Consider the following 18,271-nt stretch of genomic DNA (forward strand, 5'->3'; position numbering starts at 1 on the left):
AGCATTTTATTGCTTCCTATGCTTAAAGCAATTTATGTGGATTTAAGTGAGTGTTGACAAGCTGATCCTTACAATTTACTTCTGAGATTGCTGGATAACTGCTGTTACCTCATGTGACAGACCAGGAAAAGGAAGCAGGTGAGGAGCAACATTGAAGCCTGGATTAAGGGAAAACCAGAAGATTCCAGCTCATCTTCTGCTGCTTCAGACAGCGTTTCATTTCAGTTCCTGGTTTTAAACATCACAGAGCTGCACTTAGAGTCTAAGTACACAGTGAGATAACTTAATAACAAAGCTATTTGGACTGACTGAAATCACAGCAAAATTGCAAAATGATCTCTTAGAAAAAGTAAACATCCCACAAATCAGTAATCAGAAAAAAAAATCAAAGGAAATGCTGAATTTGCATCTTACAGGTTCTGCAATAAAAGCCACTGCGAGCTTTGTGTTAAAGTCACGCCCTGCAGAACCAGAAACTCTGAAGGACCCACAAGGGGCTGGCCTGCACAAGTTGCACTGTCTCTATTATTACAATGTATTTCACTCCAGACTAGGCACTTTGGGCATGTATTAAGTGTGCTGCCAAAGTACAAACTGTGATCTGTTTATAAGTTATTTTCTGGCATGCTAAAGGAGCCGTCTTAGCAGGAGCTTGTAAATGTGGCTTATCCTGTTAAGATTCCATTTCCTAGACCCTTACAGTCAGAATTGCTTTTACAAACCAGCCGTTTCCCTCAGCTGGCACTACTGCATTATTAATATGCTTGCTTTGCTCCAGGAAGATACTTTTCCAGTGTAAGATGAAGTTTAGGTGACAGGCTTTCATGACTGCCCTCCTATACCCCCTCATAAGCTGCTGCTACTAACTGGAAATTTAAGTTTTTATATTTAATCATTAAATTTTCATCATGTGCTATAACTTAAGCCTTGATAGATGGGTTACTGCAAGTACTGTATTGGCCATGGTGCTCAAGCATGTTATCATTTGCATACATATTACTGGGTGCTGCACTCCACATGTGTCTCCCTGGATTTTAATTAAACTTGCCTTCCAGTTGTTGTTATTCCAGAAAAAGCCAGGAAGACAAAGTATATTAAGACTGCTGTTATGATTAACATTAGATTTCCTTTGTTATTGACAAAATAATTACTACTACTTAGTAAATGCACCTGGTAATACACCCTGACAGGAAGAACATCTCTAGAGAGATGACTTGGAAGAGAAGCCCAGAAAAGTGAAAAGATTTGCTGAGCTCTCACAGCAGGAGGTTAATGGCAGGACCTGCTGGTGTCCTGACCTGGCAGGGCAAGAAACAAGTGTCTGGAATGGATTCAGTTAGCAGAAGTTGCACTATTTTTTTAACTTTGCTGTCATTAAAAAAGGGTTTAATGTGAATTAATGTGACTTTGTGCGCAGGAAGGAGGGAGAGTTATAAATAACCTTGCCTTGCATTGTACTGCACCTTTTCTCTGTGGATATTGAAGCACTTGACAGATTAATTAAGACGCATGACTCTCATAAATAAAGCATCACAAACTGTTGAGTTACCCAAACCCTAATGACTCTGGCATGTCATCTGAGCAGCTTTAGGTGACTGGGAGCACCCTTAAGCCATTGCCAATGTAAAGAAGGGTTTGTTGGTGTAAATCTACATGAGCATATTTAAATCATAAGGGTGGTTATTGATTCCTTGGAAGTGGTGACACACCAAACTGTGGGTACACAATGGTTTGGAGGCTCATTCAGGTAATCACACTGCAACAGATATCCTTTTCCACAACGACACTATGGATGCCACGTGATTAAAGGCCATGTTCTAAAATGAGCTTGTCTCTGGTTTCACTCTGGCCAGACTTTCAGGTTGCACCCAGAACACTAGGGGGTACTCTTAGCTTTTCTCCTGCAATGGGAGCTCAGTTTTTGTGGTTCCCTGTTGATAGGGATGAGCCATTCAGAAAATTCTGTGTCTGTTCAAATTTGCAGGTGATGACAATCCCTAGAAATAGATTAAAAGACTTGAGGGTGTTAGCTGGGATTTTTGTAAGTGAACCTAAGTGGATTAGGAACCCAGCACTCTTCACAGGTAAGTGGGATGGGGCATGTGATTTCTAAAGATTCCTTGTAAAATCTGACTCTGCCTAATTATGCAAAATGCAAAGAGATGCATTCAGGTGTTGTGAGATAATGGAAAACAGGAATCTAATATCAGAATCCAGTCATGAATTTTATTCCTCTATATCTACTCTTGCATTCTGTGGCAGACTATGAACAGCAACTTCTTGAATGTCATGTTCTAAAGGTTCTGTGAGAAAACTGGGCCAGGAATAGCACCAGCAGACAGAAACATCAGACATCCTCTCCAGCATGTAGTGAAAGACTGAGTGACTTAGCAACATGGGATTCCAATTTCTCAAGAAAGGACAAAAAAAAAAAAAAGGATGGTGTAGGGGAGGCTTGATTTGCCTGGGTAGCTGATGATCAGCATTACTGGGAGCTTGTGAATGCATTAGGGAAAGATCGTATCCTGAGGTCTCCAGAGCTGTCATGAAGGAAGCGTCAGGGTGCCCAGGCAAGCAGAATCCACAGAAGGGGATCTGCAGGGCTGCCACTCTGGCAGCACGGATGACTGGAGTTGTCAATTCGGGGTAATGTGATGTACGCGTTAAAAGGGGGAAAAATAGCCACAACAAAAAACCTCCCTAAAACCCCTGTCAGCTGCAAATGCTAGTCTTTAAGCCCTGTACACAATATGTGACACAATTATTTATTTTTAATGCTGGTGTGCTCACCCCACTTCCTCCCTGCTCTTGCCTCCTCTTTTCCTGTCTTCTTGATGTGTCCATGGAGAACAGCACTCCCAACAAGCTTGCATCTGTCAGATTCTCCTGTCCTGGACTGCCTCTTCCCTTTCTGCCATTTGTTTGAGTTTTGATCCAGGGTAGTTGGAAGCCTTGCCCCTCACATGTTGTTTCAAAGTGCCAGGGACAGAAGATATGCTGCAGGCTTAGGGTATAATCCAAAGCCATTTGGCCTTTTGGATCAAATCTTTTTCTTTTTTAAAAAAGCTGGCAGCAAGGCTTGGGACTGTGCTGAGCAAATGTGGCTTCAGGTCACTGATTTATTTGTATTTATGAAGTGCTGGTCCATGTAACTGTGATGGCACTAATCTCTCAGGCCTGTTGGCTTTCTCAAGGAGAATGCAGGCAGAAGGCTTTTTAAAGAAAACATTTTCTCCCTTTTCTTCTTTCTTAACAAATTGGATGCTGAGAGAAAAAATTAGCATCCAAATTACAGCCAGGTCAATGTGGCTGCTTTAAAGAGATGAAGAAAATAAGGAGCAAGGGTGAGGAGCTTTGGGCTCTGAGACTTCTAAGATTTAACTCTAACCTTGCTTTTCCTGTGACTACTTAGGTCATTCCTTATCACAGTCCTCTCATCTCAACTCCTTATACTTTTTCTCATTAGAAAATGGTTCTTGTTTCTATTATTTCAAAATATGGCTGGTGAAGGCTTTGTCAGGCTTTTCTAGGTGCTTCCCAAAGAAGAAAGGTCTTGTTGCTGTGGTATGGGAAGCCAAATCCAGTTCCCAGGTTAGCAGCACCTGGGTTAGCCTGCATGTCCTTGTCACTGTGAAGTGGGACTGGGCACACCTGACTTATCTCTCCTCCTCAGCCCTGCTGGGATGGCCGGGCAGAGCTCACCAATATCCTTAGGGAATAGGGTTTGCATTAGCAGGGCTCCTGGGGATTTCAAGCATCCCTATATGCTTTAGCAGAGCTGTAGCAGTATGCTGTGGGTCAGCCTCAGCTTGAAATGTCTTTGAGAGCATCCTCCTGCTGTAAAGGAGCAGGAGCTGTCTGTGGTGCCATTCCCCTTCATGCCCCCACACCCAAGCCCTTTTTGTGTTGCATCTTCAGGACAGAAAGGAGAGCCTCTTTCTTCTTAATTACATTTAATCAGTGAAAGAAAAAACAAAGTAGGCAGGATATCCGCTGGATTGGCTCAGGAATTCTGCAGGCAAGCTCTCTGCTGCAGTTCTCCTGACAGTTTCTACAAATCTATCTCAATTATGAATGCAGCATTTTCCCCTTCCCCTCTGACTTTGTACAGACTGCCTATGGTAGCAGTTTTTTCAGTACTTCAGAAACACATCTTTCCTTCCTTTTCCTTCATTCCCATCCCTGTTCTTTTTTTTTTATTATTATTATTTCAAAAACTATGTTAAGAAAGACTTCCAAATCCAGGGTTCTTGAGGGAAGAAAGTTACATTTTTTCCTACCTAGTGAAGTTGTTTAGCTGTCTTTGTTTTTCCATTAGCTGAAGTCCCAAAATAGACCACATAATTTAAAGGAAATAAATCTGAGATCAAATCATAGAAGCATCAGGGATAGATATTTGGCATAGGCTCTCCACATCAAACCAAGATAACAAATCAGAACAAAGAGGAGAAAGTAATTGCTTTTGTTTGTCTGTGCTATTCATATGAATGTCACAGATTAATACATTTTACAGGATTTGGAAGGCTTTCAAAAGCCAGCATTGCAGTGGGATCATCCCTATAGCAATATTTCAGAACAGCTGTTACTAGAAGAATAATGTGAAGCATGATTTCTAATTAACTCCAAGTTTGTTCTACCTAATCTCCTCTGATATTCCATCTCAGTATTAATTGATTGCTTAGATTGATAAAGGGCAGAAGAACTGAGCAATTGCTCATCTACCAGACACACCTTGGACTTCCACTCTTCTTCTTTCCAATATTTATAGTAACTCTTCTCACAAAATTAGTAGATCTGTTTCAGTATAGAAGCAGATTTTCATATTCAGTTGCCTAAAACTCTTGCAGGGTAACATGAACACTCAGCTGCTTTTCCAAAACTGATGTCAGCTCAGGCAGTGCAAGCACTGAAAAGTTCAGCTATCATTTTCCATTCTCAGCTCCCAAGGAAGCACAGATACTATTTTTACATGGAAAAATGAGTCTGATGTATTAAAACAATAAAGACACACTAAGACTAAGGACCCAAACCTAATTTTTTTCCCTGTAAAAGACATTGTTGCCAACTATAGAAGTTTCATTGGAAATTGAGTAGTGCTGTGCACAGCCCTTTCCAATTTCAACAAAATTATCATTAAGTAGAAATCCATTTATAAAACTGCTGTGGTACCAAGACCTGTGGACTGGATTTTAGATGCAGCAAGATGAGGCACCCAACTGACAGGAGGAAAGCATACAGCACTTACAAAAAGTTTGGGTTCACCCTGCTTTGTATTGTCATGCTCTTTTATAACTTCAGAAAGCATTTTTTTCAATGCTTCTTAAAAATGGAAACATACATTGAAGGTTTTACTGAAAGGCACATTACTCACAGAGAAAATTAGAATATTCTTTTTGTTAGGAAACCAAATACATGAAAGTCAGCATTTACTCATGTAAATTTTCTTTTTCTGTTCAAAACCATTCTTAATACTATATTTTCCTAATTTTTAAGCTTTATTGAAAAGCAATTTTAGTATTGACAGAGCGCATGGGGCATCTCTAAGTGATACCAGTGCACCTTCATAATGAAATTGTTTGGAAAGCAAATATTTTGGAATGGATTTTAGCAGTTCATAATCTAAGCTGGGGCCAGGGTGTGAAGGGAGTGAATTATTTGTGGTGGTTTGGGGGTTGTGTAAGTGAAGCTCCATTGTGTTGACTTATACTGGCTGATGATCTGACTTTGTACAATGAAAACTTCTGGTAGAATCTCTTCCTTAGTTGAGCTCTCCTATTTTTGCAGTCTCCAGTGAGCAGGGTAGAAATGATTGTTCCCCCCTGCTGCCTCTTTTTATTCTAGAATTTTGGGCTTTTGATAAAGATACTGTCGTCAGCCTATCTTGCCCTGTATTTGTCATCCTCTTTCCATCCCTGCGCTTTCTTGGGTTCCCTCTGGTGCTGTGTGCCAGTCACTCACAGCGTTGCCTTCCCTCTCTGCTCCCAGTCAGATTTTCCTGCCTTCCACCTGCTTTGAGAAAGTGCTGCTGCTGCTTAATAAGAAGCTTCAGTGGTGCTGTGAATTCACCTGGCTTTCAGCACCTAGTTAACACTCCACTAAACATTTCAGAAAGTGTAATGCAAGGACTGGTGCTGGCCGTGCTGAAATGCCTTTCTAATTAGGAGCCAGATGCCACACCGGGCAGTCAAGGTGACAACAGAGAATGAGTTTGAAGGTAAACATGTAGATTTCATGTCTTGTGTTCTAGAGGAATATTAAGAATTCAAGCTAGGATTGATCTTCATCTTAGCTGGAAGGTTTAATTCTTATGGTTCAGAATGTCCTTGCATGCATGCTGATATACTTACAGGTAGATTGTGTTTTAACAAATTATTTATGTCATGCCATTTGGCCAGGCTGAGGACATAAGTTAATTACTTATTTTGTCTCCAGAAATGGCTTCAATGACCTTGGTCATCATAAGTTAATTACTTATTTTGTCTCCAGAAATGGCTTCAATGACCTTGGTCATGAAGTTTCCTAGAACGAGTTCTTTAAACAAGGAAACAAACTTGAAGTCATGCCTTGACTTCTTCCCATGAATGACTTGGGTCAAGGAAGAAACCGAGGCACAAGAAAAGTACAATTTCCAGCAGCTGTCTAAAGACAGCTGTAAGTAAATAAACTGAAATGAATTAAGTGGATCTAAAGATAGGTTTTTTGATTCTTGGCCTCATAATTTAACAAGAAGATGTTTCTTCTTTATAGTAGGTAGAGATGTACCTCTGCTTCTACAAACCTTGGAAAGAAAGATATGTTTGGATTTGAAAGCTATCTAGAATGTGATTCTGTGCTATTGCATTGACATTGGCCTGAGTCTGTAAAATGTCTGAGAGACCCACATCTCTGTGGCTTTAAAGAAATCTATATTTCCATCACTTTCTACACATGAAATATGTATTTTACAAAGAATACAATCCAGTCTGTTACTGTGCTGTCCTGTTCAGGGAACTCTTAGGGCTATGACTGCCTGCTATGTACCTTTGAGTCTCCTTGAGTACTATAATATCTTTTTGCTAGTTTTTGTGTCACTTAAAATAAATCCCAAACAAATTAAAGAAAAAATCCTGGAAACTCTGATTAGGTAATGCTGTTATAAATTACCTTAGCTCACAGCCCAAGAAGCAATGCATCATGTCCTCTTCCATACTACACTCCTCCTCACTTCAAGATCCTCCCACCCACAAAAGCCTTAATGAAGTAAGTACACAGTCACTCAAAGTGCTGGGCTAAGACTCAGATGATGGAAAGGCTTTTTCATAGCCCTGCAACAGACTTCCTTCTGGCAGTGTCTTGGTCTATTTTCAATACTTACTGGTAAAATGTGATTCGTACTACTTCTGTTTTTCTTACCTTTTGACAGGCCTATGCAGACTTTAAACTCTAGGTATAGTTCATCTCTCACTAGGTCTTGCTATGCTCATAACTGCATTGATCATCTGTCTGGGGAAGACACTGTCAGTAATAAATGCAGCAGCTAATTGCAATAAAATGTCTCATTCATGTTGGCACAGGCAAAGGCTCATGTCATAATCAGGGCTGATGGCAAAGGAGGAAGAAGCAGGCAAGGAGCTTGAGAAAGGACCTGTAGATGGAAGGGATTTGCATACTGAGAAGTGTTTTAGATCTGAAGCTTTTTGTTACACTTTCATGATGCATTATCAACACCCCTCAATATCACACTCCAGACCTTTCTAGCTTTGTAGTGTTTTGTGCTTTTAGCACAGATACTCTTGCAAATTAAAACCAGCTGACAGGAAAGCTTAGGCCTGTTCCAAGAATTCCAAGAATCCAACAGGATTTCATAAAAAAACAGTCTTTCTAACAAAAAGGGAACTATAGCCAATAATTATAACTGCTGTCATCAGTATTTATATCCAGACAGTTTCTATCATACTCTTTATTCCCATTTACCATAGGGCAGAATCAATAATAATCGATTAATGTTAGTATTTACAAGCATTTTAAGGTTTTTTTTTTTTTTTTTTTTTTTTTTGTTTTTTTTTTTTGTTTTTGTTTTGCATATTGAATGATTAGAAAAGAAGGTTATAATACAAATAATAACAAACAACCTTATGAAATTGCCCATGTTTCTTGCACTGCTTCTAGTAGCTCTGTGTTTCAAAAACAACCAAAGAACCATAGGACAATATGGGTCTGATAGTGACCTGTCACTTTTTCATAAGTCTAACAGTTTAATGAAATTATGTGTCCATGAGAAGTAGATCCAACAGATAAATCACAAACATGGTGGTGTTTCCTTGAAGAACTGCTACACTGATCTTCAGCATAGGCTTTGAACACTCCTGCCTCCTAGCCATCCTTTCCCTTTTCTACAGTGATGTGATCTCAATATGAAACCATGTCCTGCCATAGCTCTGTATCCCATGGTTTTGAATAGAATTGTTTTCTTCAAAAGGTGAGGCAAACATGTTTTATTGAATATTTGCAGACTACAGAAAAGACAGAAGACCAGCTTCCTGCAGGTTGCAAATCAACCTAATTCCACTTTCTTCAGCAATAATGATTATATAAACAAGAGCAAGTGGCTTTTTCTCCTTAAATTTCTGGTATGAAAGTACCCAGATACATTTTTCCCCTCCTTGGAACCATTAGATTTACTTTAAGAAGCAAATATAGAGCCTTGTCTTCAGGACAGGTTTGCATCCTGTGTATTGTAAAGTCTTGGTCTTTCATTTTTCAGCCATGATTACAAAAAGATGATTTTTTGCTCCTAATTAAATCAAGATTTTATAAGCTGTTCTAGGAAACTATTGATATAATACATTATCAATTTCATTAAAGAAAGTATGTAAGGACACATTTTTGGGAATAGTAGCAACTGTTGGGTCCCAGCACATTGTGAAACAAAGTTTAGAGTTCAGTTCTTTTGCTTAGAAAAACAGTCTGTTCATGGAAACTTATCTTGGGAAATGCCCTGTGAATGGGAGGCTGTAAGAAATTGTGCCTTCTTGGAATATTTAGCCTCTGAAAGCACTCAATATCAAAGCTGCAATTGTAGTATTAATGTTTTATTATAACAATAATATATTTTGCATCTTATGTAAAGATGACCTACTGCAGATGGGCTTAAGGTCTATCCAGTATTTAGATGCAGAGGATTCTCCCTGCTGGAGTGTGAAGCTTCTTTTGGAGATGTCTGAGCTCAGATTTCATTGGGAAGTAGCTCCTTCTGAAGAGAGTGTGAATTTAGCATTGCTAAATTCAACACACTCCAGCTTTATGTTGAAAATCTGAGAGAATTTTAAAGAATTTGAAGAAGAAAAAGGGAAGACCAAGGAAAGAGAAGGTGTTCTAGTTAAAAAGGAGAGGAGTAAGGCAGAGGTAGAAGAAAAGACTTATGAGATGTCAGAAGCAAAGACAAGGAGCTTAGGAGAAACTGAAGACGGGCAAAAAAAGTCTGAGCTACAGGCAGGGAAGGCAATAATCTGCAGAGTGTGAGCAGGCTCAAAATAAGAGTCTTGAGAAATAAAAGTAAATTTGAATTCAGTGTTGCTACTTCCCAGTGGAAAACAAAGGCCCCTTAAAGAGTAGAGTAGGAGTAAGGGGACCGAATAGAAGAGTGAGATGAAAATGACAGCAAGACAGAGGAGCAGAATTCATGGGAGACTGAGCAGGTGAAGGGTAGGAGAAGATTTTCATGTTGTGACAGATTCCAAGTAATAGCACTGGAGGAATGGAAATAGAATGGAAGTAGAGAAGTTGGCTAACACATGTCTTGGGCATGGTTGAAGATAAATGGGGAAAGCTGGTGTGCAGATTTGGGGGAAAATCCAAAATTATGCATTAGGAAGCAAACATGTGTCCCTTGCATTTCGTGAGGTTTATGATGCTTAAGATTGTTGGAGAATGTCCGTGTATTATTCTAATCACTTGCATAAAGGTATAGATATGCATAAAGAGGAGGAGAATGTAGAGAGTGAAGGAAAAGACCAAAAGTACATATCTCAAAAAGTTAAAAAAATAATGAGAGAGGGGTAGAATAATAAAACTGAAAACACATAACTTAACACTGTATTGAACCAGAGGTAGAAACCTTTGAAGTCACATATCTTTTCCAGGGGTAATCATCTTCATATGGATGTGAGCTGGCAAGGCAGAAAGTTATTGTCAATGATTCTAAAATGTTATTATCTTGTCAGACTGATTATATTTGATTGTGTTGATTATGGCTATTAAATAATTTTGCTCTGATGAAAAAATGTATCCTTGCAGCTTAATTGCAAGTATCCAAAACATAGATTTAATGAATTGTATATACCCTCTGCTTAAAAGTTCTTGTTTAAATATGGAGAGGCGAGTGGGAAAATCAAACATGCAAAATGTGATTATTTGTTTTGAAGTACTCTATTCTGGAGAACTTGTGCTCTTCCTTGCTCATCCCTGAATTAGTGTAGGCTATGTATCTATCATTCAGAGGAAATAATCTGCTGTGATTTTGAATTAAAGGCTGTGCTTATGTAGCTCAGGTGAGCATTTTTAGTAGTTTTATCAGAAAAAAAAAGAAAAAAACTGTTGTGTTGTGAAATGTCTGAGTTTGAAAAGTGGTTAGGGAAATAACTAATCTCTCAGGTGAGTAAAGGCAGAGAGAACTGGGACTGTTTAGCTTGGGGGAGGAGAGTACTCAGGGGGGATGCTGTTTATGACTACGGATACCTGAAGGGAGCATGCAAAGAGGATGAAGCCAGGCTCTTGTCTGTGGTGCACAGTGACAGGACAAGAGGCAAAGGGCACACAATGAACCATAGGAGGTCTTCCTTCCAAATATCAGGAAACACTGCCTGAGCAATGGATAAGGTTGCTGATAGATGTTGTGGAGTGTCCTACCTTGGAGATATTCAAAAGCTGCCTGGATATGTTCCCATGGATCTGGCTCCAGATGATCCTGCTTGAGCAGGGTTGTTAGACCAGATCAACATCCTGTAGGAGTGTAAAAACACTGCACTTATATATTTTTAATACAAAATCATATTGCACTCTATTTGGAGATAGCCAGGAAAAAATTCCTTAAATAAATTCTAACTATAGGGTACAGCAGTTATTTCTCCCAGAAAAAAATATGCATTAGAGCTTAGTTGTCATTCACAGAAGAAAATTTCACACAAATCACTCCAACTTGCCTGTGTGAATCAAGAACTTGATTTTTATGAAGGTAATTGTTGGTGGAAGCTACTACCTTCTGACTTTTTTTTCAGACTTAGTATTTTCTAACAGTGAATGTGCATTTTTTTTTTAACAGTGTCTCTTTTTTTTTTAACAGCTTTATGTGATTGTATCTAAGATTAAAGAAACATAAGGTTTGGCATGGGACTGGGATTCGTGTTGCATGTTATCTTGTGTTCTTTGACTGAAAGCAAATTAATTTTTTCAGAGAGTTTGAAAGCCAGTGCTATTTTGCAGTGGTATCCAATACATTTGTTCGAACTGAGCTGCAGACCTGTCATTTTGAAAGGCTGGGTGCCTTCCAAACTCCACTTCTGAAAAATAAAGATTCCTGCACTATACGCAGGTGTGCCTTTGTGCTGGAAATTGTGTTGGCATTTCATTTTGTGGCACTTTCTTCTAAAATTTTCTTCCTGTATATTGCCTCAGTGGCTTCCTCTGGAAGACTAGTTGGAAATCAAGATCTCACTCAATTTTCACAATGTTGGGACAAAGAAAGGAAAGAGAAAAGTGTCTAAAAATCAAGTGCCAGGCTTCATGAAGCTGGTAACAGTTCCAGCTGTGTTGTCCACTCTGACCAGATATTGCAGTTGGTATTTGTGCCTGGCAGCTGTGCAAATCACCCAAGTTATACATGGCCTGACTTGGTCCTTGGCCTTTGAAATAATTTTTCTTTTCATGAAAGAAAAATAGAAAAGAAAAAAAAATAGGAAAATAAAGGAAAGTGAGAAGGGAGAGGCAGAGAAAATGATGACCTAAAAGAAATGGAAGTTGGGACAAAAAGTAAATTACCTATGGACTAAAGAATGAAAATGCAGAGTATTTTTGTAGATCAGATACTATGTAACAAAGTTGGCAGGAGGTAGGAGAGAGCAGAGTATTTCCTGAGTATTTCTATAATTCTTCTTCATTTGTGAACGGTTTTGCCCTGTGATTTTGAAAGTCTACAGTATTTTGTGTGTGTGTTTACCTTGCTTAAAAATGTTAAATGTACCCAAATGACTCAGAAGTCAAAGAGCAATTTGAAGACTAGGCTATATTTCTCTGTGGAGAGAATGTCTGTGGAACTAGAGGTGTGTCACTTTAGAATACTTGGACTTTTTTGTTTTGTCTTTTGTTGTTTCAGTGCTTTTAGAAAATGTTCTAAATCTTTACAGAACTCTTTAAGTTAGTAAAATATTAGCTCATGTAGTGTCAGCTTACTGAGGACAAATTAATAGAGTAGACTTGGGTTTTTTTTTATAATTAAGGTGCTCTCACTGTGTGTTGCAGGCTATAAGGGATATTGAGCCTCTAAACAATTAGAATTTCCATGGGCAGCTAACTCTCTGCCATAAATTCAGCAGGCCTAGGGATGAATATTAATTAGGAGAAAGTATGTGCCAGACTCTCAGCTGGTGGAAGAGGAAATCATGCTCTTCCCTGCAGTGCTGCCAGGTTCACTTACATCACATGAGAGTCTGACCAAATATCCTGGAAGACAGTGCAAGGCATATGTAAGATCAGCCTAGGAAAGCCTAAATCTTGGCTTAAGTAAGTACTAAAAGTGGTAGGAAGCCTTCAGAATTTTATCAGGAATGACTTTACTACCACAACTCTATACCTGAACCATCCAGGACACAGCACCGTGTGTAATAAATAATGCAGTTGTAAGCAAGGGGAGAAATAATTAGTGGTGTTGAGTACATGGTATATAGCACTTTGTTTTCCCCTCTACCCATTGGTTCCAGTAAATACTGTATGTGCGTCTTCCAAGATCAAATTGCCTGAACAAATAGGTAACATCTTCCTGATGAGCATTCCAGAGCAGACTGTTGTTCTAAGGCAGACGGACCTGAGACTGACAAATGTTTGCTAATAAAAAAGTTAATTTTGGAATGAAGCGTAGGTGTTTGTAACATCTGTGCATTCCCCTGAGTAATGCCTTGCTGTCAGCTGTTCCTCCATAGACTTTGCCAACCCTGTTTGTGCCCTAAAGAACTTTCTGAGTACATACACCCCAGGAGAAAACAGAACCTGGCTGTCTATTTTGCAACTTCCGTTTCCTGGTATTGAAGTGTCTTTAGGAGGAAATCACTTTCTGTGTTCTCTTTGTTTTTACACTGAAATTTTGTGCCATCAAGAGGGAAGGAGCCTGTTGCTTCAGTCAGGCAGACCTCAGTCCTGTAGCAGTTTTCCCTGAGAGAAATTCCTTTTGACTCAAAGATTCAGTCTGAAACACTGCGACTTACTGAACCAATTTAAGTACCACAAAGTGCCACTTTGCAGTGTAGAGGAAGTTAAGCTCTATGGCTTTTTACCAGGCATGGGCAGCTTTGTCTCTGAAGATCACCCTGGTCCCTGTTCTGTGCTGGGATTTGTGGGCTTTGGTTCAAAAGTCCATTTGGAAATAGCTGACATACAATATGAAGGACAATTGCAGGCAGCTGACACTTGAAGTCTAGATCATTATTGTTTCACTGGGTTTCTGGTAATAAAGTGATTATTTCTGTACCTTTCAGTAGATATTTTATGTGGGAGATGGAATGAGAAAGGGTCAGTCTGGGCATTGCTGTGTGGACTCTAATCCATTTGTTTCTCCCATTAGGCAGCATTGTCATTCAACTTTTGCACCTTTGAACACCAAAATCTACTTCCTTTCTAGTAGGTTGCTTTCTAGATGAGTAAATAATTTAATGGAAAGTTTTGCCTCATTTTAGAGGACAAATCAGGTGCATAATCTCTGTAAACACCAGTCCACTTATGATGCATTTCCTCTGGGCTTTGTGCATGTGATTTAGACATCCCCAAGGCCCCTTTTCTTCTGCAGCACCTCCTGCTAATCCTGGGGACAGAAGTGGTTTGGGCTGGCATTAGGAAATGCCTTTAAATCAAGGAGTTAAAGCTTCCTTCTTATTCCTTTCCATTTCAAGCCTCTCCTCTACCAGTCTCAGATACCTGGAGGTTCAGCAACCCCTGCTGTGGTCTGCTAAGGAGTGCTCACTTCTGCTCCAGTTTTAGGGGGGGATGAGGCATTCACCTCTCTGTGAGGCTGCAGGAGAGCTCTCCTCTGCTTTGAGGAACAGGAGGCAATAGTGGGGAGCTATTTACTGCCTGCCTGCCTGCAGAAACAGCAGCCACTGATGAATTATGAGGAGATTGGTTCCCAGGGAAGAGACTTTCAATCCCAGCTGGGACCTTAATTCTAATGGTGAAACTTGGCATCCGTCTTAAGACTATTAAGTTTTTTAATAGCCAGCTTTTGTATTAAATCACTGCTTTACACTGCCTGAAGGCTCCAGTACTGGAAATATCACAATCCTGAGCAGCTTTGTAATTGCAAGGTAATTGTGCTGTCTAGCCAGTGCATGTGTTTTGGTACATCACCTGCCCTAGAATCTGTGGTTTTGTCCCAGCTCTCCAGGATCACTGAATGATTTGTTTTATAAATAAACTGATTTGTAGAGATAATGATCATATATCTCTTCTAGTGCTGTTTTAAGGGATGACTCTGTTAACTAAGTAAAAAAAAAAAAAACAACTCCTAATTTTTTACAGGTCATCTGGGTTTTTTTCACATTTTTATGAACAGTGTATCTAGTACAAATTTGGGTTTGACAAGTTTACTCAAAGACTCTGCACAAGTAAGCATTGGCCAGGATTAGAAGGAAAGCCCCGTCTGAGCTCTTTGAGAGGTGTCATGCTTGAGTCACATGCTTTCCATGGGAAAAAAAACACAAAGTGATTATAATCCTTGTAGTGCTTTGAAAATCTAGCTGGAAATTTAGCCCCAGAGACAGAAAAGCTTTCAGACAGAAGAGAACCTGAACTATAGAACAGTCTGGAAAGTTGTTTGCCAGGGCAAGTGGCAATCCATGGTCAATAGAGAATTAGGTGGTAAGATGTGAAAAATGGGATTTGTTGCAGAAAAATCAGTTGTGTTCACTTGCTTGTGTTACAGTTGTTGAAAGCACTTCATACACACACACACTCTCAAAAAACCAGAGATGGGACACAAGCATATTTGGGGACTAAAACTACCTGTTAGAAGTTGCAGGAGTAGTGACCTTGAGGTCTATTTAATTCCTCACTCATCTCATCTGATGTGCCTCTGTTCTGTTCTATGTTTTGCCTTTTGTCTATCCATTATAAATGTAATAACTGTTGGTAATGACCACCTCTAACTGGTATTTGTGCAGAGCCTGCCATAAAGGGTTACCAATGCTACTTTTGGGCCCTGTAGACATTTCTGTGCTGGAAATAATGGTCTTTGTATGTTTCTTGTTCTGGGTAGTTACATTTCTACATTGAGAAAAGTAAGAATTCAATTTTCTTTTTATTTAATCAGCTTTGCTTCATGACTGCTGGGAATGGTACCCTGTGTGTATGAGTGTTTTGTATTAGGAAGAGTGCACTAACCTGTAAATCGTATGTCTGCAGAAAGGTGCCTAATTTAGTGTGTACTTTTAAGAAGTGACTTTAATGTACAACTCATTTATCAGGCAGATCTATGAGATTTGTAGACCCCAATGCTACTGTGAAGGGCATGCAACTGTATTTAAATATTTTTACTGGGATTGAATCAAAATCTTAAATTATGAATAACACTAGAACTTTGAAATGGTCACGGTGAAATAAAAACAAGAACTCAATGAAAGATATGTTTTTCTTTTCCCAATTTCCAGAACTTCCAAATGCAGTACCACTAAAAAAAAAAAGTGTTTTTTTTTTTTTAAACTGGGATTTTCATGCTATATTGCCATAAGAGGAAATAATACAGCAGTAATTAATGAATTATCCTTGTGTTTAGGTAAGGATTGGCTCGGCCACAGGTTTTTACAATGCCTTTTCCAAATAGGTTTATACCATCTTGTGGTCTTCAGAAGATAAAAAAGTTTCTGAATGAGATGGAGACTGATACCAGTGCCCTTTTAAGATACCAGCAATGTGACCCCAAAACTTTAGTATCTGCTGGGGAAAGGCCATTTTCAGGGAAATGCAGGCCCCCACAGTTTACTAAATTGTTAGAACTCTTCTTTTTCTCAACTGATATACCAGGAATTTTCCTTTTACATGTGAGCATTCCCAAATGTAGTTTACTCCTGACTTTCATATGGCTTTGCCACGGTTTTGTTTATATAGCTTTGCTTTTGCTCTAGGGATTATTTTATTCAGATTTCAAACTAGCATGGCAGCAAAGTGGATCTGTGTTAACTCTGTGTTAAATATCCCTATTTAAGTCATAGTCAAAGAGTCTGAAAGCTTTTTAAAATCCACACACTTAGTAGTTCTAGCAGTACACTAGTTAAAGCAAAATCAGATACTGCTGCAGAGTGATGAATTCTGAAAATGCAAGTCTTAGTTTTGTAAGCACAAAGTTAAGAAATAGAATGAAACTTTGATTTCTTTCTCCCCACCAAAAGCTCTTGAATCCAGCAGTTCCTGCAGAAGCCACTTAAAAATGTTTCCACTCATTCACTGGGTGCTGAACACTTCAGAAAATCAGGTCAGTTCCTTAGGTTTCCAAATACAGATTTAGGATCCTAAATATAAGCATGTTAGTCAAAGAAAAATTGGCTTCTCTTTATATAGATTGTGAAGCTACAATCAAATTCACTTGACTTATGCTATTTCCAGCTCTTATGGAGGTCAACAACAATTGTATTTCCTGCTTTAGCATGAAATTTTCCTTCCTTGCAGGTGAGTGGGTGTGAGTTTCTGAGTCTCTGATTACCTGCCTTATTAATATAACAGGTTATTTCTTTTCACTCCCAGCTATCCAGGAAGAGTACATTAATTTCTTCAGCTCTGCTTATGTGCAGAGTTGTACCTTTCTTCCGGATCAAACCCTATCCATGTCCTTTCTTGAGGTTTATTGTTTGTGGGATGCCCTAAGTAACTCTGGTTACTCTTGGGTGAAGTTCCCAGGGAGGGCTTTGTCCTAAATGAACAAAATGACTCTGAATAGCACAGTAGGTGCTGAAAGACCACACAGAGTTTGCAGTTCATAATATACTTAATCTCTAGCCCCTACTATTAAAGTAGTGTTTTCCTCTGAATTGCTTCCACATCACTTTCTTTTGCATGTGAGGGCTAAACCAGAGACTAATAAAAATGCCTATCTCTTCTATACCATGTTTTAGCCTAGAGCCTCTATCTCCTAGCATTCTTTTGCCATAAATTAGAGCACCTCTAAACTTACTCTAGTTGATTTCAACTGAGAATCCTACCCTAATAAATATAAAAACCACATACGACATCTGCCTGTATAAAATACGTGCATGAGTGAATTTTCTCACCTCTGGAATCAAATGTGGCATATGCTTAGCCACTTTAATTAAGGATTGAAAATTGTTAAGTTTGCTCCACTTGTGAACAAACCTGCTGGAAGAGCTGAAGTGAACATGGTATGGCTGCAGTTAAGCCACTGGGATCTGGCAGGCGTGCAGACTCTGCTCCCTGAGGCCTTTGAAAGCATGCAAGTCAAATAGCTGGGTGCTAATGGCCATGTGGGAATTCAGTTGGCAAAAAGGAGCCATGTGCTGGCACAGAGCTATTGGAGCTGTTTCCTGCACTTGCTGTCCCACTGCTTTTCCATGCAGAGGAGAGCGAGGGTGCAGGGGATGCTAAACCCTCTGTTGGGATAGGCTGCTGCACATCTCACCTTGTCCTGCAGGAGCTTCTCCCCAGAGCGACCAGCCCTCCAAGTCAGAGGCACACGAGCCACTCTCCCCTGTGGCTGCAGGAGGCCTGAGCCAGCTGCCCTGGGAAAGCTACCAGGAGGTCTCTATGGATGGGAAATGACTGCTCTCTCTCTCAGCAGTTCCAAAACAGAGCACCATGTAGAGAGGCAAGCTCCAAACTGCATGATCTGGAGCTAAAGGCTGTGTGTGAAGTTCAGGCTCTGTGAGACAGAGTGCACTGTCAAAGCAATGCAGTGAAATTTATCAAGGTGTCAAAGTTCCGATAATTAAAGTTTCATTGTGATGTACCACTGATTCCATCTCTTAATCTTCCAAATAGCAAGTGTCTAAAAAAAAAAAAACTCTCCTTGCTGTCTGTTATGTAA

General features: G+C 39.5%; 1 protein-coding gene and 1 long non-coding RNA gene across 6 annotated transcripts in view; one reads left to right on the plus strand and one right to left on the minus strand.

The window, feature by feature from the left end:
• The window catches only part of KCNC1 (potassium voltage-gated channel subfamily C member 1), a 121,267-nt gene that overhangs the window by 61,641 nt on the left and 41,355 nt on the right, over window positions 1–18,271 (minus strand). The window lies entirely within an intron of this gene.
• Window positions 1,855–16,897, plus strand: LOC128809532 (uncharacterized). Its single transcript, XR_008437755.1, has 4 exons — window positions 1,855–1,883; window positions 1,985–2,084; window positions 16,626–16,708; window positions 16,795–16,897. It is a non-coding gene; the product is annotated as an uncharacterized LOC128809532 (long non-coding RNA).

Source organism: Vidua macroura, chromosome 6 (genome assembly GCF_024509145.1).
Source record: "Vidua macroura isolate BioBank_ID:100142 chromosome 6, ASM2450914v1, whole genome shotgun sequence".
In the NCBI taxonomy this organism is placed as follows: Eukaryota; Metazoa; Chordata; class Aves; order Passeriformes; family Viduidae; genus Vidua; species Vidua macroura.